General features: G+C 37.6%; 1 protein-coding gene across 2 annotated transcripts in view; it reads left to right on the top strand.

Annotated features, from left to right (window-relative positions):
- LOC124638952 (Ig-like and fibronectin type-III domain-containing protein 2) overlaps nt 1-25,826 on the top strand; it is a 190,166-nt gene that overhangs the window by 30,134 nt on the left and 134,206 nt on the right. For both annotated transcript variants that reach the window (XM_047176130.1, XM_047176129.1), the window contains exon 2: nt 8,870-8,921. The gene's annotated coding sequence lies outside the window, so the exon portion shown is untranslated. The remainder of the gene's footprint in view (nt 1-8,869; nt 8,922-25,826) is intronic.

Raw genomic sequence — 25,826 nt, 5'->3', positions numbered from 1 at the left:
TGTGTAAAGCAGAGATAAAGTTAGGAGTATCGTATGTTTTGATCAGTTGACAGCTGTCAGTTTTCAAGGGAGAATTTCAGTTGTTTGTAATGACTGACATTTATATGGTGTTCTAATTTTTGCACATTTTTATTCCATTTACTTTGTTTGAAAGAAACATTTTTTTTATTTTTACGTATTTTTATTTTATCTTTGTGTTAATCGACATATATTAACCAGTATATTAACGCATTTCATTTAATGTGATTATGAACGACACACCCGATATAACTTCTCTTACTCATGGGGCAAATGCATGTTATATTCAGCATAAGAATATTTACAACACAATCATGAAATATTTTTATTTACAAATAACTTTTTACAATAACTTAATAATAAATATATATACAACATACAACTAACTTATTACCTAATATATACACTTACTATAAATAAAAATATTTAAAAAATTGCATCAAAAAACTCCTCCTCGCTGCCCACCGGGAGTGTACCCAAGAGGCTGGCAGCATTGCCACGTTGGATGGCAATGCTTACTTTTTGGCCAAAATAAAAACCAGCCCTTGGGTCACCTGAAGTGTCAGCAAGTCGCTTAGCGATATCCTTATATAGGAGATGAGCACTTGGACCCCACTAGAGCATGCAATACCGGTTAACCGGTTTCGTTTTTACCGGTAAATCGCCCATTTTTGCGAGTTTTAAATTACCGGTAAAAATAATATGAAACCGGTAATTTACCGGTTTTTACGTTTTTCTGATAAAATATAGCAATTGTTCATTTAACGTCAAATCTTTGTTATGTAGCCTGAATATAATGTAATGTTGCATACATTACGTATTGTAAGAGTGTTAAAGTTGCTGTTTTTTAGAGAAGTAAACTTGTGTGTCCTTAACTATCTCTAGGTTAGATACAAATCTTCTTTCTCATCTTAATTTATAAAATCTAAACAAATTGTATTCATTCGGTTATTCTGTTTTTCCTCATAGCTGTCAGCTCATACAAGGTACAAATGCTTATTGCTTATTTTACCTACTCTATGACCTTACTGAGCAAGGGCTTTTACTTCACCACCATGCGGACAGCTCTGAGGACACGGTGGAGCACACAGTCCAGGTGTGCACTGCCTGGGAAGGGTACCGCGGTGTTGTCGTCGAGGCAATAGGCAGCGGCGACCTTTCGCGTCCTTCCCTGGTTCAAGCCATGGTCCGGAGCTAGAGGGAATGGGAAGCCGTCGCCCCTTCTGCGAAGCAGTCATGCTCGAGAAGGAGACGGCGGAGCGACTGCGAGTAGCACCTCTCATCCCGGCCGCTGTAGTGGACCAGGAAGACACCACGGGCGCCAAGGGTCGAGAGACGACTCCCGGCCACCGTAGGCGTCGGTCTGTGGGCGGTGAGTTCGGGTGGCTCATCGTTCCACCGTCTGCATAGACAACAGACCCGTGTCAGCGGCGCGCGTTGTTCCACAGGCTCCTCAGAGAGATGTCAGCAAACCCAGTGGGGCCCAGCAGGGCCAAGGCCAGCCGGGGCCGCGGGATTGTTCGAAAGAGTTCCCGCTACGATGGTCCATAAAACACCTACTAAAAAACATGGGTTTTAGACAGAAAGAGTCTGTCATTTGATGATTTACCATAAAAAAGGGCTTTCCCTTCAATGAAAAATATATTTTTTACGATAATTCTTAGCGTTTATCCCGTCTTGTGGCTTTCCGTATCTTCCTTCTTCCACTTCGCTCTATCCTCCTGAATAGACGTCTTCCTCTTCGAGTTCGCAGATTTTCATGTCATTCATTACGACACTCAACCACCACGGTTTCGGCCTGCCTTTGCGCCTTTGACCGGGTATATTGAGATTGAGTATCACATTCACACTGCCGTTGTCCTCAGGTGTCACTCCTTTTTACATGTCCGTACCATCGCAGCCGTTTTTCTTGCATTTTGTTGGCGACATCGCGTACGGATGGTACTGACATGTTTTTTGTTACGGCCCACGACACAAAAAACGTTTACCACCTTATACTTTGCATATTTATTTAGTTTTTGCTTTAAGACTACCCAATCTTATTGTTATAATATCACATTTTAAAAAAATTACAAAAATTACCGTTTTACCGGTAAAAATATTTTTATTACCGAATTTTTACCGGTAATTTTTGTTTTACCGAAATTGCATGCCCTAGACCCCACGGCCCGAGGGTTTCAACCCCAAACGGCTCAAAGGTATAGTTACCCACCAGGGTACTATATTTGCGCCGTTTGAGGTCCTCTGCAGCCGCAGCAGCGGAACCAGCACATCGCGCCGAGCTAGGAAGGTGAGATGGTGCAAGAGTATCGACACAGGTCGCGTCCCATACTAAAGACCTACCCATCTTCCACGGGAACAACGACATACCGTCTGGTCTCTTGCCATCGTCGCGTGCCAGACCATTGGGTTCTAATATGGCTGGAACGCCGACGGCAACAAGAGCGCGACGGATTATGTCATTGATATTCGCATGCCGTGCAAAACGGCCGGCGCTGCGGCTACATGACAAGCCGTGGTGTCCAAGGCTGCTGACAGCTTCACCACATGGGCAGCGGTGAGGAAAAAAAAAAAATATCATGAAATTAACACTATATCCGAATAAAAATAAATGTTGTCTAGCAAATTATACATAGTTAGATTTGCATCAACTTATGGAAGGTAATCAATAATAATCTGCCAAGCATTTACGAAACTATTTTTGGCTTCCATTCTGATCTGTTATAGCTGAGTACCTGCCAGTATTTTACATAGAGCGTATACCTATCTGATATAAAAAAATACATATTCTTTTTAAAATTCACAAATAACATTAAAGTTCGTTAACACACTAATCATATTTTACAAAAAACAATAAAAAAGCTTTTCAAATAAAACGTAGCATGACATTGTGCATATTCAAAATACATGATTTTAGTATGCAAATCTGTCGGTATGGTTCGTTATTAGTTTCGGCTGAGGATTGGCCAAATCAAATTGTCTGATACTAAATGTATATTTGTATATGACTACTGTATTGTATTGCCGAGGATACGGGATTTTGATTTAGTAGGGTGACTAGGTTTTGAGATATTTTTGGGATATGAGTGTAGTGGGTCTACTGAAAGAGATTTCATTTGAAATAAGTAGTAAGTACTTTTTACTTTTTTTATGTTATTTTTTTACTGTGTACATAAATGGCTAGAAAAATAAATAATATCCTAAATCTGTGAACTTACCCTCGAAAAGTAAGCTTCTATAAATAGGTAGGTATTTTTGTATTACCACCCAGTATTTTTGTATTAATTTTATTGGGTCTATCATTACAATACATATTTGGACTATTTTAATTTAATTAAAACTTTATTTTCAGGCATCAATGGCCCATAGATAAATACCTTAAAACTAGCATATTTTAATATATGTAATATACTATGAAACATATTCTCCTTAATATTAGGTAAAATATTTTTCAAACACAAGCGTATTATTAAGTTACAACTCACAAAAAATCTAACGAATTCAGATGATATTCGCACTTTGTAAGTAAAGATAAAACAATTTGCCTAGGTTAGCAATCGGGATACCCATTTAGGGTGACAAATAGTTGGGCTCCGTACAATTTATTCCAACACTTTTTTACTACATGCGGAGAGGTGTAAATGTTTTTTTATGGAGTGGGTTTTTCTAATAATTTGCTTTGAAAGTCGTTCGCCATATTGTTTTTTTTTTTGTGGAATGTACAAAAACATGCAAAATACAATGGTATGTTTTTGTATTTTTTTATTTTTTAATAATGTGTTATGTAAATAATTAAAAATATGCAGTAGGAAATCCGATAGCTTTTATTTAATTTTGTTTTCGGCTTATTTAAATGTCTGATTTTGTTCCCGGATCCATTAATTTAATTTATCTATTTTTATGCAACATGCAGCTTCAATTCAAAATAAAAAAGTTTCAAAAAATAGTGGCGTTGTAGTGCGACTTTTTAGTATCGAAGTTTCAAATAGTTTTTTTCTACACTGGCCCGTGTTTCCAGTAAATTTAGTTTTCACACGGTTCTCGATATAATATGAGCTGGTTTAGGTTTTTGCTGTGAAAATGTTTTTTCGATGTTGCAAACTATATATTTTCCATATATATAATTGCTACGCTTTTACTAAAATGTCGTTCAAAAACTAGAATGATTTTTGGGCTAGCGTTAGGATACAATATCAATGTATTTTTTTCCACACACCCGGGTAAAAAGTATTAAATCTCTCGTGGTTTCAAACAACAATCTCTTCAGCTTTTCAATATAATTACTTTATTTCATATAGATGTTTCTATATAACACATAATATACGTACCTACTAAAATAACCAAGTCTCAATATATCAAGTAATCAAGAATTCCTACCACCCGCAAATCGATGGTAACCCTACCCCTTATAATGGATTGTACCATATTGTACATATTGGGTGCTCAATTGAGATCGGCTCCATATTACAATGATAGCTCGCATTCCTTGGTTTGGTGTCAGATTAAGATATAGCTGTAATTGGTTATGTTACCTGTAGATTGTAACATTGCTTGGAATAGGAGATAGGTGCTCAGGGATGGTTGGAAATGTGGTAATAGCTATGTTTTAGGCGTAATATTATATATTTGAGGTATAAGACCAGCGATCCACGAACTAGAACTGCCATTAGAAAACTTTTAACAAAAATAATATTCCGGCTTTACAAACAACTAAAAATAAAACTTTTGAACCGCTCTAGAAGTTGGTGTCTGCAGGTCTGTTAACTGTTTTTATTTTGTCACTGTGATTAATTCTTCCACCCAAAAATCAATGTAAGTAATGATCAAGTTACGATTATGGAAATCATTTTACTGATAAAATGCGAACATATGTTGGACGGGTTTTGACGATTTAAGAACGACATAGGTATTTTGTAAATTTTCGAAAATATTTTAACAACACCTACTCATTATATTATCTAGATCAGCCAGTACAAACCAGTTACGCAAACCGCTTTCGTCCTTCGCTTGTCCCATCCAGCACTCTTAAATTGCTCACACCGCTCCCACAGGATATGTCCATTGCTACAAGCTCCTTTATGTTCTTAGCTCACCAATCCTTCGTCCATTGTGATGCCCATCTCACTTACCCATTACTGGACAGAAAGAAACGACCATAATACTTAGTGATAGGGTATTATGAGACCTTTTGTTGATTTATTGTGTTCTTTACTGTGATGATAATCTAAATAGGCTGTTATGGTAGCTTTGGGAGCAGATAAAACCAACTTTTATTTGGAACTTGGTAGGTACTGCCCGTTGTAACAGGGCTGCGGTCTGATTTAACCAAGTTTTATCGGCTACTTGGTGGTGCCCAGTAGCTGTGGGTTGCGAAATTGTTCGAAAGAGTTACCGAGGCTCTGGTACACAAAGGGCTCCAGAAGGAACATGGTGGGTTTTTGTCAGTCAAAGGCTGATAGTCCCTTCCGACAGCCACAGCGAGAAGAATGGTCTAGGAATCGACTTCTTGTACCTGCCCAGTTTCTTTAAAAATCTATCCAGTAGTTATTGTGTAAATAAGGAACGAACATCTATCTATACATACAAATTGTCGTATTTATGTATAATACAAGTATGAGTTGTATATAAATATTTACTTTAGGTTAAAATTCATAAGTCTCTAGATGAATTTCCTATTTACCTAAATAATGTTTTACATATCACATATTTTCTTATTACAAGCTTTACTTTCAACATCACATTTCTATACATCCGCCATTTAATATTAAAAACAAATCTGTCAGTAACGTTTTAATAATAAACTTCAAGGCAAAAAGATATTGAAAACGCAAGATATACCAAAATATAATAATAATATGAAAAGCCTTATCAAATGATCGATTTCGTAATTAGACGCGATATAACACGTCACAGTTGTGACGTCACGAAATTGACGAATGGATTTGTGATTTATTTAATTTTGAGAATCTGGTAGCACTTCGTTACAGGTAGTCAGAAGCCAGTAAGTCTGACACCAGTCTAGCCAGGGGTATCGGGTTGCCCGGGTAACTGGGTTGAGGAGGTCAGATAGGCAGTCGCTTCTTGTAAAGCACTGGTACTCAGCTGAATCCGGTTAGACTGGAAGCCGACCCCAACATAGTTTGGGAAAAGGCTCGGAGGATGATGATGATGGTAGCACTTCAACGTATTATTACGTGCTCAAATTGTAATGTAGGCTTGAGATATATTTTCGTCGATACATAGGTAGGTCTGTGTGTTTGTCGCGCTTTCACGTGAAAACTGCTGGACCCATTTAAATGGGTACACTGATAGTAGAGAGCTTGAGAAATAAAATAGGCTACAAGTTATCCGTTTGCAGGAATTGGTACTTAAATATAGTTATCACTCTTATTGAGTTATTTACAGATTCAACAAAGATATTTGGAATTTTTCCGTTGGGGATTTCTTGAGTATAATTTAGGAACTAGCTTACATTTAATGTAAAACAAAAATACCAAAAGTTATTTATTTCACACTGAAGAAGAAACGTGTAAATCAAAAGAACTAATGAAGATTTTAATTTCCAAAAAAGTTATCAGCGCGCAGTTGAGAGAGTCAAAAGAAAATATCTTTTCAATGATTAAAAGGAAAGCAAGAGACCTTTTAAATTTCCAAAGCAATAAAAAGCTTCGAGATATTAATTTTGATATTCATAGTGTTCAGAGCACCTAAATAATTGGAAACAAATTATAAAACTTTTTTATTCACGTAAAATTTTTAATTGGTCCAAATGAGGTTGTAATATTTTATGAATGGAACGTTTCGGTGAGAGACGAAAATAAAGAATATGGACTATAGTAAATTCTAGACTTTATTTTTGGAATGCAAATGAATCCGTTTTTGACTGTTTTGCTTTTGGAATGATTATGTTAATTTATTGCTAGTTTCATTTTGAATTGCTTTTTGATCATTATCAGAAATTGCAGTAGGTTGGTACGGTAGCTTCTATATTTGGCTTTCAAGTTATTGGTTAAAATTTTGCAGAACTAACACATAAAGTGGCAAGGTGATTTTTAAGCTTTTGTTCGACTTAAAATACTATAATACACTAAATACTATAACCGTGAAAAGATGTGCAAATTTTTATATTTGTTCACGCAAAAACTACCTAATGAATTATGATGCAACTTTGCAATTGCATATATCGTATAGGTATATAAAATTAGGTATTCTCAGCGAGAATTTTATTTATCTCGGGACACGACCAAAACCACGGGCAATAGCTATTTATATCTATGTTCCCGAAGCTATATAATAATTATCGTTGAAAAGGAAATTTGAATGTCTATTAAAACGTTGGGGAATGTTTCATTTTGAAAGTTCACGGCTTATGAAACTTTCCTTTCAGAGAATTTACAGTAAGTCTTCGAAGTTTGTTGTAACCGAATCGACTGTCGCGTTATTTTCGATTCTAAGGCTTTTTGTTCTTATTTTAGGAATTGTTTTATTGTTTGAAAGATGAAATTGATGAATTCTCAAATTGAGCAATTGATTAAGTTTTTATCGTCATTAAAATGGATGTGAATTGAGTACTTTAAAATCATTATGTAGAGACAATAAATAGTTACTTCAAAGTGTTGTGACAACGTCAAAATCAATGAAATAATATCACACTTTTTGCTTAACTCGAGAATCAAACTAATCCTGTATTTGATCGAAGCTTTTCCTACATCTCTATGGACAACCATAGCTGTGTGTTACCAGTAAGAACTATTAATTTATATAGTCCATTCGCATAAGGCTAGAATCCACCAATATCCATTACAAGGGTACACACACAGTTGCAATTTCATGGCCATTCAAAAAATGTTTGCACGCAATTCATTTCTACGAGTAGACCAAAACATTTGTGTGCTTCACCGTGCTACGCACCGGTGTAACCTCGCCTTTAACATTACGGTAGCCTGACACACGAATCCGTACGACCAATATTTTATCCTCGGGGCGCCATATAACTGTAATAGATTTCAATTTGGTACTGCAATCCGTATTTATTAAATACCATCACGCCCTTAAATCTTCCCTTTTGGATGTTCGGCTAGGGAACAATGTGGATTGAGTAAAAGGATATCATAGTCGTCTATCTGTACTTCTATACCAATACAAACGGAATAATTTTTTGGTTTTCCATGAAAGCTTCGAAACTACTGAATCAATTCGAAAATTTTTATTTTTTGCAATATTTTACCCGATTACGGGAAGAAGTTCCACGGGGACGCGGGTAGAAAATATCAAGTATTGTATAGTTCGTTGTTAACTCTGATTGTATACCTAGATTCTGGAATAAATAATATGCTTCGTTTTAGTGTAAATTACAAAGTTTATTCGTGAATCAGATCAGATTTATCCTATGATTGTCAAAATAATATTAGGTATGTAATGAAATGTATGTTTGTTACTCTTGCTATTTGTCTGAGTACTAGGAAATATTCTAAGGTTGAGTAGCTCACCTGAATATTCATCAACAATGCAGTTTACAACGTTAGTCAGCCTTTGTTGCAGTAACACCCTGTAGGCACGTCTTTACGCTACAAAGGTTCACAAGGAACACGCTGTATATGAAGATCAGGAACAATTATGCTAAATTATTTGGAAATCAAAAGAATCTTATTAATATTTTATTAACAAGGACGTACTTTTCGAAGCAAGGAGGAACTCGTCATGACGATATGGTCACCCGTCCACGGACTGACCGCGCCAAGCGTTGCTTAACCTTATGTCAATCGTGCGGCTGTTACCTACTTAGACACTAGTAGGTACCTTAATGATTTATATAATTATGATAGCTAATATTAATTTATTTTTGTTTCAGAACAGTACCTAAGCAACATTCCGGAGGCATAACTCTTGGAGTATTAAAAAAGGTTAGTACCTAATATTAAAGTTAAGTACTTGTTTTTACATAAATGTCGCCACACATTGTAAGCTATTTATCAGCTTGAATTATGGGTGCTAACACAACTGATAAACTACATGTACTTCACAAATATCTATATGCTTATAAATGCATATAATAACACCCCGACCACAGCCAACAAGCATGCTGAATCGAACCCAGGACCAGTTCGTCACTAAGTATGGTGACTATTGGGCGAACGTAGTCGTAACAACATAGATTTCTCTCAGTAAAAATTAAATCGTAATTAACGTGTTTCAATTATAATTTATTAGTGATACCAATTGAAAACAAATTTTACGTACATACATGAGAAAGAAAATGTAAATTAAAAACACCGATATTAGGGTAAAATTGAAGTAAGATGAGGATTCCTTCAAATTTTCTAACCTGCGTTTATTTATTGACTATTTTTAGATTAGTAGATTCATTATAAGCTGAATACCTATCGACAAAAAATCATCAGGATATTTTTACACGAGAAAAAGGCCGATATCTATCCTATGTTAATAATTATTGACAGCCATCACTCATGTAACCACTTTTCACATTTTCACAAAACATCGAAGACCTAAAAATATGCGTAGACCTAAGAACAGATAGATGGGTACCTAATTTTTTACCGTGACGTCACAGCACCCGTGTCAAAGTGCCAATGTTTGACGTTATCAAAAATTCTCATAAACCACTTTTGATTTATGACTCTAGCCTAACACCCCCAAAAAAGGGTGGTTAAGCGCGCATACTGTAGACTTTTCAGTCGGCCAACTAAAGTCCGGTGGTAGGATTTTTTTTTTTTTAAGTTTGTTAATTTAATCATAGTTTCTAGTCGGTCTGATATTGGACAAATACCTGATCGTTGTTACGTGTATTTCCATTCATTTTCATACTGATTTAAGACCCCAAAACAACTATCGGCCGACTAAAAGTTTGCAGTATGCGCGCTTTCAAAAGGGTGTCACCTATCTGACGTAACGAGCCCTTCTCAAAATTCTTTTATGTAATTAAAAACACGGTCTAGAATTTAAAATTCTTTGGTGAAAGGAATTTTTTGGCACGTGAAGACATTTTAGGGGTCGTTATTAAAATAGGGGTTGCATTCAAAAGCTATTTGTGAAAGAGGGTGAGGAAAAGTTTTGGCAAATTGTTGAGTATTCCTGAATTATGATGGATTGCTGTGTGGATCTTGCAGATTAGATATTTGTTTTGTTATTGCTTGTAAATAAGTATCTTATACTTAATAGCTGTAAGTGTCTGTGTGTAAGGCTTGTTTTTAAGTTACAGTTATGCACATAAGTAATGTAAATAAAATGAAACGAAATTATCGGTAGTTTTGTCTGTAATCTACATAGCACCATGGTACAGAAAATCATTCTAGCTAGCTTTAATGCTTTGCAGAACTTTTCGAACGTTGATTCCCGTATTCATTTGTACATTTTCGACTAATTTGTAGAAGGAAAACAGAGATAAAATCCTGAATAATTGATAGAGCACTCCTAGCTAACTAGCTTATCATTTTACAAAAGCTCAGGTTGTTCTCGTATCTCTAGACTACGCAAACCTAGTATAAAGGTACGTTTTGGAAGCGAGCTGGCGACCGCACGTGCCGCGCTGGAATACTAGTTTTTACACTCGTGCTTCGGAGAGGACGTAAATGTCGGTCCTGCGTCTCTCTCTGGTCGTGTCGGATTGCCGTCCAATAGGGCTATGAGAGTGAAGGAGTAGTGAGTGTTCTGTGTAAATGCAAATGCTTATGCACTATAATATATCCTGCGCAGTTGGCTAATCTTCTTATATGAGAACAGCCGCCGTAGCCGATAAACGGCTAGGAGGACATCACTAGTTTTTAAGAATCGTTTTGGATTGAAGCGGCAGCAGCACGTTCAGCCGCCCTCGGATATCGACCGATTTTGTGCATTCGCTAGCTCGTTTACAAAACGTACCTTAATATTCCAAGCTTCCATGTTTCATGACAATATTCAAAAGCGATGGTGAAACAATAGAATCAGTGCTCGCCAGCTCAATCCGGTTAGAACCGGTTTTATGAAGAGGACATTCAGGATGTAATGTATTTACCTATTTAGATGTGACTTTGTGTTGTAAACTAGACATTATGACGTAGTGTAGAGGAATAATAATATAGAAGTACCACTCTGCGTCCTTAAGAGTACTGACAAATTAATGGTAACTAAAAGATATGCATTTTTTTATTGTCTGTCTGATTGCGTGGTTTCATCGATAGCCTTGATGTGGAAGCTAACTGTTTCGATATATTTTAGGATCCTAATGGTGTACAATAGTGCTTCTAAATGCTTCATAATCTGCCTTAATGACTACTAATATCTTTCTTGATGATTACAAAAATAAGCTTCATTCTCCATTGTATCCGCCATTACATCAGCGACAACAATACTTTTTTCTTCATAGAATAATCTTCATTACCTATACATATCTTTGTTTCATGTTTCTGCTAGTAAACAATCGATGATCATTGTGTCTGCTTTATTGCGTACTAAAACTAATACGTGGACGCCATTTTATGTCGTTTTGATGTCAGGTCTGTTTATGGAGAACAAAATGACTAGCGGAGGTGCCATAATGGAAAATCTCCTAAGAAAATAGCGCGCCAAAATGCGGGTGTTCGGGGGACGAGGAACGTTAGGTACTGTTTCCAGAAATCGTTGACAGATGACTCAAAGAACCCGAACGCCTCGTCAGTTCACTCATTTTTCTCATGTTTGTTTTTGACCTAGAAGAATGCGTCTGACCTACCTGCGTTATGGCATCTCTTATCTTTCCTTACTCCGTGTGTCTGTTCGTTGCTGCGTCTGTGGCCATCAAATTGGAACCAATTCAATTACCTTTGGGCAATAAATGGCGGACAACGATGTTGATGTACCGTCGTCAATTGTTAGAGAAATTGTGATTGTATGGGAAATATATGGGTGGGAAGAATGTTTGTGTAAGTTTGGTATTGGGTGATTTGTTGATGGAACACTTAAGTCGCTTCTTGTCAAACACTGGTACTCAGCTGCATTCTCGTTGGACTGGAATCCGTCCCCAACATAGTTGGGAAAAGGCTAGTCTGATGATGATGAAAACTAGGAATACTTAAGTCAATATTTTGTTAAAACTACCGGTATTCTTTAGCCATATATCTTCCAGTAAACTATTTCGATGACAATGTAATATTTGGCCTTATTTCACTATCATAGCTCTCTCACTTGTCTGTAAGCGTGATATTTCCCATCGAAATCATGCCTAGGCGTTTTGACTCACAAATGTATTAAAACAGTGACAAGTGAAGATTCCATTAAGAAGAGTTTTCTTTTAATAAAGATTGTGACTGTGACCACAATAGTATGGAAGGTATTCTAAGGTATGGTTTCTAGTAAATGATCTCATAGGTCAACACAAGGACCACACAATAGATCATTACGGTATGATATTATTTAATGCCAGCACGCTTACCTGTATACCAACACCCACGGTATATAGTACTATTATATGGCAATAACATAAAAGTACATGCCTATTATCATTAGTACTCTATCTAGTGTAAAAACATCATTGTCAGAAAACCGGGACGTATGCCATTTCTAAAACAAACTTCTTACATCATCTATATGTAAGTATAGTAAAATTAAGTAAACAGAAAGGTTGATTGCTTAAGAGCGTTAATCTTATGAAGTACTAGATATCGATTTGATTATAATTTCCCAATTTCCCATCCTCGGCCTTTTTCCCAACTATGTTGGGGTCGGCTTCCAGTCAAAGCGGATGTAGCTGAGTACCAGAGCTTTACAAGGAGCGACTGCCCTATCTGATCTCCTCAACCCAGTTACCCGGGCAACCCAATACCCCTTGGTAAGACTGGTGTCTTAGAATTAATATAGATAATTTCATTTCTATGTCCTGTAGCTCCTTTATCAAGGAGGGCTGTAGGCGATTCTTTATCCTAGTATGCGGAGTAGTTCCTACGACACGCGAAACCTTTGACGAGAGCTAGTCACTACAGAAATATAAGTTAACTACATACAAAATCCTTTGGCAAAAATAAAACAGCATCAGTTCATTCACCTCAACAGTTGACTATAAAATAATTACTAATAATTATGTTACCACAGCGCAAGTGGAGCGACCACATAATAGGCGCAGGCGCATCGGCGCAGGAATGCCAAGGTTCCCCACAAATTGTTAGTGTGTTTGAGATAACGGCCTGTTTTTGAAGTTGGTTTAGTGTTGAGAAAATTGGTGGTGTCTTTTAAAAAGGAGTCAGTAGATGTGTTGCAACTGGTGGTGGATAAAAATCCAAACTAAGCTGAAGATATTAAAATAAGTCTAAAAAGACAGTGAGGGATTGATCTATGAAACACCTTTTATCCAATACTAGCCGTTTTCCCGCGGTTTCACCCGCGTCCCGTGGGAACTACTGCCCGGACCGGGATAAAATATAGCCTATGTTACTCGCAGATAATATAGCTTCCTAATGGTGAAAGAATATTTAAAATCGGTCAAGTAGTTTTTGAGTTTATCCATTACAATGTTATTTTTTTTTTTCAATAATAACTTCATTAATTTTCTCTACACAATTGGTGCCTTAAAAATACTTAAAATTAAACTCAAAACTCAAACTCAAAAGCGTTCTTCAAATTAGACAAGACAGTCCCCAAAACGCCCGCCCTTCATCACTTCCTATGTGTTTTTGCTGGGAAGAAGAATTGAATAATCTAGGTCTAGATTCCAACTGTGTGAGGGACTGGTATCTGATGTAGGTATTGAAGGTTGTATTATAGTAAGGAAGATATTCTAACGTTTAACTAGAGTTGATGATCACATAGGTCAACATAAAGACTGCACAATTTCTGGACTTATCTATGAAATACTTGTTTATCTAACTAAAAGATCCTCTACTGAAATATATGAGAGCATAGAAAAGCAGCCCTTTTTTGCAATTGAGTAAAAAGAAACCTATTTTTAGAACCGAAACCGAATTGAGTGAAAAAAAGTTTTGATCTCTGTATAAAAAATGTGCAGACATGGGAAAGTACTCAGTGTACTTTCTGCCTCTGACAGGAAAATATATAGGGAGCACGGTACACCCCTACACTTACGGTAAAAATATATCTAAAAGTTTATATAGCTGTGAAGTAGTCAAGATTCCAAAAAAAAAATATTGAGAACTAGCTGTTCACTGCGGTTCCACTTACGTATCAACAAAACTATTTCTCGCACCCGAATGAAAAGCCTATTAACCTTTAATTATACATAAATTCAAACTTTACTAGCTTCCCCACATGCTGTGGAAACTACTAGATAAAAAGGCCCATATCCATCATTATACAGTACCCCTTAGAATTCTCAAACCTAAATAGGCTGTTTGACACTGATATAGTTTTCAAATCTATGTTGGTTTTTGAGACAAGCGCGTTCAAACGAACATGCTGTTCTGATTTGTAATACCTATTATATAAATATATAGGTAATCTAAAATTCAACGTAACCATTGCATTACAAAATCCAAAAACCCTTACTTATTTCAATCTACACAGCAAATATTGTGAGCAGGTCACACCCCTTTCAACTCGACAAATAGAAAACGTGGCGACCGCACCGAATTCCTTGCTCCCCTGTTTCAATAGAAGAAATCACGTGTACTGACCTCAAGAGGTTTTATTTGTGTACCACGTAAATAACGAAACTGAATTTCTGTGGTATTTTTATGGATTTCTTTTATTTCATATGAAACTTTATTTCATTATGTACACAAGTTTACATTTTTTTATACATCTAAACCAATCTGGTAGAAAATTAAATAACTGAATTAATAAATAGGTAGGTACGTACATAATTTTATTTGTGAAAAAGGAATGCTATTTTTGCTCAGAACCCTACCTACTTCTACCTATATCAATTGTAAAAACGTAAGGAAACATCTGGAAAAAGATAAAGCATTGTTTTATGATTTTGATTCCTTCATATTGCTGTAAAAACCAACCGTCTATACACAAAGAAGTAATATTTTTACCTTGATACTCATAAATATAAATCATATAATTTGCAAAAATCTCCTTCACACAATAAAACAATAGTCATTCTGATGATATTCACAAATATCGCGAGTCATGGTTAAAACTGCGGTTAGAAAGCATACGAAAAAATTGCAAATTCTATCACGTAGAACATAAAATTTTACCCATTTGTGTTATGTCACGGTATTTTCCCTTACGTGTACAAGCAAACTGTAGACTGAATAGTCGGCCGACAGTTGCCCCGATATTTTTTTAAATGTTGGGACACCTTTTCACACACGGTCGGGTAGCCCCATAACTGATGAACTACTTACATATAGGTACATATTCATATTATGACACCTAGACCACAGCCATGCTTATTGGCTGCGCTCATCACACAAATGTCGAACAAATCGAGAATCCAACCCGGAACCTCAGGTTCGGCAGTCCGTCGTGGTGACCATTGCACCACCGAGGTCGTCATGGCAAAAAGATTTTTTTAAGGAAAGTCTTGACTCCAATCAAAGTGTTCAGTCGGTCTGATACCGGCTAAATACCAGATCTTTGTATCATACATGTGTGCTTACTACCATTCATCTTCATACTGATTTATGAGCCCAAACAAACTATCGGCCGACTAAAAGTCTGCAGTGGGTTTGTACTCTTACGTGTTACCAATTTTAACACGGCTCTTAACATACCGTTTTACTACTAAGCTTTTTATAACGTAGTATTTTCGACGGTTTAAATTATTGCCCCAAGTTAAAACCTCTTATTTCACGATACTTTTTTGGAGAAAAATGCGAACATGAAAAATTTATTTCGTAGTAAAAGGTTTAAGCTAAGGAGTTATTGCTAGTGTCAAAATAGAAATAGAGTTTTATTTTAAGGTAAAGATTAAACGACTTCTAGAATCGTTAGTGTGTCCTCCTTCTTTGCTATTCGGTTAAGAAGAAGTCTCAAAATCATTTTTGTAGTTACTTTTTCTATAACATACATCCCAGTAAATTAAAAAAACTAAAAAACACGCTTTTTATAGAAAACCGAACTAAAAAATAGAAAATAAATTTTAATGAATTTAAATTAAGAAAATAGTGTTAAAAATTTCAATGAATATAAATTAATAATAGAGTGAATACAAAAAAAAATATTTAAAAAAAGCGTGGGGTGCATGGTGTCAATAGTTATAAATATTTTATTGACAGATATGAGTAGAGTGATTTTCATTTCGATAATAGGTACCTTAAAAAGCACCCCACGCTTTTTTTAAATATTTTTTTTTGTATTCACTCTATTATTAATTTATATTCATTGAAATTTTTAACACTATTTTCTTAATTTAAATTCACTAAAATTTATTTTCTATTTTTTAGTTCGGTTTTCTATAAAAAGCGTGTTTTTTAGTTTTTTTAAACTATTATTTATTTTCTAGTTTTTAGTTTGTTTTAAAACTATTATTTGTTTTGTAGAATTAAAATTCTCTTTAGTATAAAATTTGTCAATATTAGAGAAAACGGCTAAAGATAATTATTGGAAATAAAAATTAACATCGAGTCCTGCCTTATCGACTGTAGAGAAAAATTATAGAAAATTTTAATTAATTTTCTTACCTTATAGATAAAAATTATATAAATTAGCAAAAATCATATTTTGCAAATTGAAAAGCCTACAAGTCGGTGTCTAATGGATGTTACTAAGTTAATTTTGCCACCGACTTTTAGGCCGATGTACCTAAAATTAGTATTTTTTTTGCTTTTTAGTGTTTTGGGAAGCCGGTTTAATTTTTTTGTAAAAAAGTTTTTTATTTAAAGCTTTTCAGTGATACGAATAGTTGTCACTATCCATACAAGTGGGAAGTTCTCATCAATACAAAGAATATAAGTCCAAACGAGGTATTTTACATATTCAGTTGTCGAGTTCCCTCGACTTTCTCTGGTCTCCATCATCAGGTCAGCTCCCAACCTTCACTGTTGCATAGGTCTTGTCAATACAAATAATTTAAGCCCAAACACGAGGTAGTTTCCATATTCAGTTGTCGAGTTCCCTCGACTTTCTCTGGTCTCCATCATCAGGTCAGCTCCAAACCTTCACTGTTGCAAAGGTCTTGTCAATACAAATAATTTAAGCCCAAACACGAGGTAGTTTACATATTCAGTTGTCGAGTTCCCTCGACTTTCTCTGGTCTCCATCATCAGGTCAGCTCCAAACCTTCACTGTTGCAAAGGTCTTGTCAATACAAATAATTTAAGCCCAAACACGAGGTAGTTTACATATTCAGTTGTCGAGTTCCCTCGACCCTCTCTGGTCTCCATCATCAGGTCAGCTCCAAATCTTCACAGTTGAATAGTGCTTTTAGGCGTACACCTGAGTGTCAAGTTTTTATCCTATGTATGCCTACAACTTTCGAAGGTTGCCCTCGATTTCTCAGGGTTTCCATCATCAGATCCTGATCTGATGACTATAGGACCAACTGGCAGCTATTCCGAGTCGAACAAAAAAAGAATCACGTAAATCGGTTTATAAACCTCGGAGTAATCGATGTGTATGTGTAACCTCCTCCTTTTTGGGAAGTCGGTTAAAAATGGAATAATTTTATCAAATTAGTGTATTGTCATCGGTCCTCAATAAATCTACAAAGTTTGAACGAAATCTGGCCGTTTAAAGTGGGTCAAAATCGCGCCCAAAGAAGTCGGTTACAAACCTACAAACATACAGGTGAAGCTAATAAAAAGCGTGTAAAAATTACTTGCCATCTTCAACTTCTAATCTGCAAAAAGGCGCCACCCACTTCTTCACACACATCTAATCTACATATGTACATACTTAAGGTAATTCTAAGTATATTACCAAAATATAACATACTCTAATTCTGACGTCACCTTCCACGTCACATCACTGGCGTAACTCTGACGCGACGTAAACGTCACGCTTACTTTACGTCACGCTGTCTTTGCGTCACGTTAGTCGGGGGGACGGTTTGTGAATACCAATGATATTGTTACCGGTGAGAGTGGTGGGTTAATTTAAATTTGACGGTTACCACTTACCTTAACAGTGCCATAAGATATGTCTGCCGTTGAGCAAAACTGCAACTATTTACTCGAATATTGAGATGTTTTCACTTTGACTCTTGATTTTTCATTTAATATGTTTACAAATTGAATCAAATATGTCTAAACGCGTCTTAGTCATTGTTTAATATTAAAGAGTGTCATTTCCTATATCTGTTTTATATTCGGACTTTCTTTAAACACGCGTCAAATGTCTGTTTGACTTTCTTGTTTCAACACTATTAAAGTTTGATATAGTATTGAGATACCAAAACGTAGAGACTTGTATTAATCACTAACCGTTTTCACACAGTTTCACTAACTCACAACACTACTAACACTCAAAACTACTACCGGTAAATATGTTACTTGGGAAGCGTACCCCACCATACTTAGGAAAAGGCTCGGGAGATGATGATAGTTCAGTAGTTTCGAAGTCTCTAGGGTACAAACAAACAAAAACATGTTTTCTCTTTATTATGTATATTTATCATAGTATAGATTAACCAAGCCAACCTTTAAAACCATCCAGAACACTCTACAACACACACACACAACTTATCCTACAGTCACACACACTACACACACAGACACACATAAGGAGATAATCTCCAAGTTGCAATATCACACAATGAAGCTGATGATCCGCCTCTGCAGCCGACGTGATCGCATCCTCAATTAAATGAAATGGTTAGCCTACAATGAGGTCGGAGATCACTGTAGATCTGTGTGTCGTGCGTATGTTTTGTTAGGATCGGTACGGGTAATATTAGGTAGGGTTTTGTGAAGAAAAGGTTTTTAAACTTCAAGTACTTCCTGGGTACTAAGATAGGATATTATAGTACTTGAATTAAATGGCTATGGTTATGGTCGCTGCACACAGCGGGCGGGGCGCGACGGGACGGGACGGCGACGCGACGCTGAGCAGTTGTAATGTACTAGATATTACGGACGACGTCACACAGAGCCGTCCCGCTCGGCGCGACGGTAACTGTCGCGCCACGCCGCCGTCGCGCCGAGCGGGAATACAAGTCACGTATACAACGCACACGAATACAGGCGGTGCGGGACGTGATCGCGCCCGCAGTGTGACCGCTCCCGTCGCGCCAGCGCCGCGTCGCCGCCCCGCCACGCCGCGTCCCGTCGCGCCGCGCCCGCTGTGTGCAGAGACCTTTATGTTTGATGCAATTTTTTGGGAGATTTCTCAACATTTGTATTATTAAAACCAGTTTCAGTATCTATATTTTGTTTTTTTTATTAGTTAGCAAAGTGATAGTAATATTGAATAACCAAGTTAACCCTGGCAATTATTGCATTTCATGAAAATCATATGACATACATAGTGGACATTAAAGCCAATTTAAGACTACAAAGACGCAAGTTAACTTAAAGTAGGTACTATTAATATTCTGTACCGTACTATTATATACGGGTATACCGTATATATTCGAATGTTTAGATTGTCTAACCACAAACTGAGAGAACATAATACCTTAAACATTAAATTCTCCCACACACTCGACAAGATTCACTCACCACAGACGACCTTCAACTTAGCTGTCAACATTATCTGTGCTGTCAAACTGTCAACCCTTCCATTCTTAGAGCAGTTAACTGACTGGAACCACCATCGGCACCAAACAGTGAAGAATTCTGCCTATTTACTCCCAGAGCCAAGAAAAGCAGACAAAATATAGTGAAAGTCACTTGCAATGTGTTTTTGATCACGCATATTTTCGATGGCATCTTGCAATTCGGCCTAGGAGGCTGCTTCCTTATGGATGCCAAGAAGTTAAGGCCTCCAGCCAGGTTTAATATACGAGTATGTCAAAGTCAAAATAATTAATATTTTTATAAAACATAGGTATACAAAAATAAGATTTTACAGATTAATATTTATGAGCTAGACTCCCGTATTTTTGACAAAGGAGAAGGCATTACATTCAGCAGTGGACTTCAATTAGTTGATATGATGATGAAGGCCCGACAATAGCGTCTCCTGTTGGTCACATTATCTAACACTTCCACTGCTGTAGAACAGTTAAACAAATACTTGCAGTTCGTGCGTTATCTAGATCAGTAGTAACGAGGTTGTGCGCGAGTAATACAGGGTTGCCTACGATACTGAATTTGTGGAGACGAAGGGTTGAGTAGGTGTCATGGAAAGGGTTATGCTTTGCCAAAGTGCATAGTAGAGGGATTTTTTGGCATGTTGTAGGTTGGTTAGGAAGCTATAGTTCGGCCATTCAGAGAATGCGTTCCTGACACGTCGCGATTGAACTGACGACGTAACTTTGCAATGGCGTTGCAGTTACGATAAAAATATTTTTGCTGGTTGTTTACCGTTTTAACAATTGAGGAGCATTAAAACAACATTATTATATCAATAATCAATGAATGTTATTATTATACGTCGTCAGTTCAATCGCGACGTGTCAGGAACGCATTCTCTGAATGGCCGAACTATAATTAAATGAAAATATGGTGCGTTAATTGTTTCGCTTTTCGCTATCAACTAATTTGATATCGGGATCCGATTAAAGTATTTTTTATCTGAGTGTGAGAAAGTCTTGCAGATGCCTCAAAACGTTCTTTAAATAAGTAACTTTATGAAAAAAAATTGTTAGGTTTCGAAATTATATTAAAGAACCATAGTATTATTTTAGTCGAGTATCGATTTTGTGAGATGTCAACACTGGTCAGATGACCATCGCGATTTTCGAACAAATGTCAGTTGGGATTTTTCGGTTGTCAACTCGGCCTATTTGCTCGGGCTCAGCATCGAGGACGGACGTGTTGTATAGTGTACCAAGGTAAATAAATATAATCTATTCCAATCAATCTGGGTTTTATTATATTTCAGAAGTGGGATCTACCTGCTTACTGTTAATATTTTCTTAATAATAGTCTTATAAAATAGTAACTGCTTGTTTAGAATAAGTTGATAGAAATAGCCTCATACCACAGGGTCAGGCTTTCTTCTTCATCTGTATTAACAAGCTTATTTTATGAACAGTGCAAGTGAACTAGTTTCCATAACCTTAAAAAGAATATTTTCTAACCTCACCGATATAAATTAGAAATACCGACCGCTTATTTTATTATAGTTTATCATCAAAAGCTAGTTTCTTGTTTTGTTTAGTCGAATAGCTACATGTCTACGTTTACAAGTTCCAGAACAACGATGCCACGTGCAAGTGAAACCTCCCCGCGGCGGTGTTTGAGAACGCCTACCCGCGGAGAAGTAGAACGGAGTGTGGAGTCTAGTAGGAGAAGTCGCAGCCGCACGCGCCGCGACGACAACGAGCACCGCAGCCGCAGTCACGTGCGCACTCCGGAACACGTGCACAGGCGTGACAGCGCCCGAAAATTGGAAGCCGAGTTGGATCACCAGCGTGCCAGACTACGTGTGTTGGAAAGACAATTGAGCCGGGAGCGCAGCATGCGGCAGCAGTCTACCCGTCGCTCTGAAGTCCAGCATCAAGCGGCGAGCGGCGAGAGGTCGCGTGTTCGAGATCGAAGTTTACCTCGAGAACGCAGCCCCACACCGCGGAGTAGAAGGTCAGACAGTCCAACTTTTACTTCTAAGGATATTATGAACTTTATTAATTCAATTAGTAATATGAAATCTCAATCCCACCCGCAAACAGTGGCATCTCCAATGCCAAGTGCCAGTAATATTAATCACAAAAATATCCTACCCGATTTTGACCCTTCTTCAAAGAGTCAGCGCATAGACATTTGGCTCAAAAAGGTCAACGAGTGTGCAACTGTTTACGGATGGGATGAGAGAACTATCATTCACTTTGCTATGCAAAAACTACAAGGATTGGCCAAAACGTGGTATGAAAGTTTGAACTCCATTCTATTTAGTTGGGATGAGTGGCAAGGCAAGTTGTTGAGTGCGTTTCCTTTTGAACAAAATTATGGCCAATCTTTGGAAGACATGCTTAGGAGAAGGAGCAAATTTAGTGAACCCCTTGAAGTGTATTATTATGAAAAACTGGCTCTCTTGAACCGATGCGATATCGAAGGCAAGCGTGCAGTGGAATGCATTATCCATGGTTTGAGCGATAAGACAATGAAGTCTAGCGCCAATGCGTTACGTTGTACTCAACCTGACCAGCTATTACAATTTCTTATGAGCAATAAGGACCCGTCACAATCTTTAGATCGCGGCAATTTTAAAGGTCAATATTCTTCTACGTCAGAGTCTTTAACTAATAAAAGCTCATTTAGCCGATCATCAAAAGTTAACAATAACAATAATAATTCTCAATATGAACTGTTTTGTTTCAACTGCAAGGAGAAAGGACATCCCTATATGAAGTGCCCCAAACCGTTGATTCAATGTACGAAATGCCGTAGGGTTGGTCACAAAACCGAAAATTGCGTGATCAATTTAGGAAACAATAACAAGACTGATAACGTTCAGAAAACAATGTGCATTTTAACATCGTCGCCAAATTCGAAGTTCTTGAAAGATTGTATAATAAATGATTTACCGGTAAAATCTTTTGTAGACTTGGGTAGTGAAGTCACGCTTCTTACTCAGTCTTTAGCTGCCACCTTAAATCTAAAATACAATAGCCCGCCCCTGCCTTTGAGGGGATTTGGTAATGACATAGTGCACTCTTCGGGAGGTGTGGATGTAGAGTTGAGTGTAGATGGTGTGAGAGGACGCGTGAATTGTCAGGTAGTCGATGATAGTTTTCTTGACTTACCCTTGCTGATAGGACAGACGTTCACAGAACAACCCCACGTTATTATTTACAAAAATGCGCTGAAACTGAAGTTCTTTAATGACAATTATGAGTTTGAATTTCCCAGACTTGATTTCGATGATAATAAACCTGTCACCGTAGTAGTCCCTTTCGATGTTGACATTTATGGCCCCGTTTTAGTTAAGGCTCACGTAGATACCGTTACGAATGGAGATATTTTGATAAGTGGTAAGGTTATCGGGAAACCGAATCAGCAATTTATTGTTAATGGAGGGGTATATCGGGTTACAAACAGTTTATCTTACATATACATAACACCATTATCAGAGTTCTGCCAATTGCGAGAGGGACTTACCATAGGAAGAGCTACCAAGATCCAGATAGTTAGACAAATATTAAGCACATCAATGAATGCGCCTGTAGACGAACCCAGTATTATTGACGAGAGGCAAGTGAAAGTAGGCAATACAGTCAATGAATCACAACGACGACAGTTGATGAGCTTACTCTCTAAGTACAAACATTGTTTTGCCACAAACCTGAAGGAATTAGGATGCACGACCATAGCTGAGATGAAAATTGAACTAAATAGTAAACGTCCGGTTGTTTATCGCCCCTATAGATTAGCGCATAAGGAACGCGGACAGGTGAGAGAGATGATAGGAGAGATGTTAGAGTCCGGAATAATAAGGGAATCGGTCTCGGATTTTGCGAGCCCTATTATATTAGTACGTAAAAAGGATGGGGGACAGAGATTGTGTGTTGATTATAGGCTTCTAAATTCCATTACGGTCAAAGAACGATATCCGATGCCGATTATAGAGGACGAGATTGCTCGTCTTTCTGGCCAGGGTTACTTCATAACTTTGGACCTTTTTTCAGGATACTACCAGGTCCCTATTTCTGAATGTTCCAAATCGTTTACGTCGTTTGTAACCCCAGATGGCCAATATGAGTTTAATCGTATGCCATTCGGGTTGGCAAATGCGCCCGCTGTTTTTCAGCGGATGATGAATAGAGTTCTAGGGTCTGCTAGGTTTACCGAGGCTATGGTCTACATCGATGATGTCTTAATTTACGGGAAAAGTGTGGAAGAATGTTTGGAACGGTTTGAGAGAGTGATGCAGCTAATAGAGAAGGCAAATTTATCCCTTAACTTAGCGAAGTGCGAATTTCTCCAGGATAAAATTGTTTATTTAGGATACGAAATAAGCACCGCTGGTGTTCGACCCGGTGATAAGAAAGTCCAGTCTGTTGTAGATTTTCCATGCCCCACTAATGTACATTCAGTTCGCCAATTTCTCGGATTAGTAGGGTACTTCAGAAAATTCATCAGAAATTTCGCGTCCATAGCACACCCTTTGAATAAATTACTTAGAAAGAATGTTGAATGGGTCTGGTCCAAGGATCAGGACGAGGCTTTTAGGGCACTAAAAGGTACACTAGTTGACAGACCGATTCTAGCGATTTACGATTCAGCTGCAGATACAGAATTACACACCGACGCAAGCAGAATAGGAATAGGTGGGATATTACTTCAGCGTACAGGCGCTTCTGACCCTTTCAGGCCTGTAGCATTTTATAGTAGGCAGACTTCTCCGGAAGAGAAAAATTTCCACGCCTTTGAGCTTGAGACACTGGCCGTAGTATGCTCTCTTAAGAAATTTCGGGTTTATCTATTAGGCCAAAACTTTAAGATAGTTACAGACTGTAGCGCCTTGCGTTCAACGTTCTCAAAACGTGATATGATCCCACGTATAGCTCGTTGGTGGCTACTGTTACAGGAATTTCAATGTACAGTAGAGTACCGGGCCGGCACCAAAATGGCACATGTAGATGCCCTGTCGCGGAATCCGGGCAATTTGATCGGTGACACAGACGAGCTTGAGCAATATCCATGTGTTATGCAGATTAGTAGCGATGACTGGCTTCATACATTGCAAATGGGAGATTCGGAACTTCGACGAACACGGGATATACTTACTAACGATATAGACGCGGATAGTTTAAAACATATAAAAGAAAACTTTTTGATTAAGGACAATAGACTGTATAAATGTTTGAATGGCGATAAAAATAATTTACGCTGGGTAGTACCAAAGGGTGCAAGGTGGCAAATTTGTCGCATGAATCACGATGACATTGGGCATTTTGGCGTAGAAAAGACATTAGAACGCATTAAGAAAACTTATTGGTTCCCCAAGATGTCTCGTTTCATTAAGAAATATGTACAGGCATGTCTCGAATGCGCCTACTCAAAGAAAACCACGGTTGCTGAGGGCCATCTGCACCCCATCACTAAAGTAGAAGTGCCTTTCCATACGCTCCATGTTGACCACCTTGGACCCTTTGTTCGTTCGAAATCCGGGAATTCCTACCTGTTAGTGATAGTGGACGCTTTTACCAAATTTGTTTTTGTTAAACCGGTGCGAAACACTAAAACCCAAACAGCCGTTAAAATTTTGGAAGATATTTTCTGTACATTTAGAATACCCGATCGTGTGATTAGTGATCGAGGCACCTGCTTTACGTCCCATGCATTTAAGCGTTATTGCATAGATAGAGGCATTAAACATATTTTGAATGCGGTTGCTAGCCCGAGAGCCAACGGTCAGGTAGAACGTTACAACCGAACAGTACTGAATTCTCTGACCGCCCAAAACCTAAACTTTGATGAGAGGAATTGGGATGATAAGGTAGGCAAGGTACAATGGGGAATGAATAATACTCGCCAAAAGACGACGGGCAGAACGCCGGCAGAAGTCATGTTCGGATTGAAAATGAACTCAGAAATCAGACCTATGCTTAATGAACTAGTTAGAGAAAGTAACGAAGAATTAGACACAGAACTATTGAGAGAATCTGTCAAGGATAGAATTGATACAGAACAAGAAAAACAGAAATCCGCTCATGACGACAACCGGCGCCCTGCGCGTGTTTACGGAGAGGGTGATCTTGTAAAGATTACAAGAACTTCTTTCGCAAATGATGGCAAAAGCAAGAAACTGGTTCCCCCTTATGTCGGACCTTACCGTGTAATAGAAGTGCTAGGTAACGACCGCTACAGACTGGCTGCAATACCTGG

The sequence above is a fragment of the Helicoverpa zea genome, chromosome 18 (assembly GCF_022581195.2).
Source record: "Helicoverpa zea isolate HzStark_Cry1AcR chromosome 18, ilHelZeax1.1, whole genome shotgun sequence".
Taxonomy (NCBI): Eukaryota; Metazoa; Arthropoda; class Insecta; order Lepidoptera; family Noctuidae; genus Helicoverpa; species Helicoverpa zea.
The sequence above is the reverse complement of the archived record's forward strand: the minus strand, read 5'-3'. Positions and strand labels throughout refer to the sequence as shown.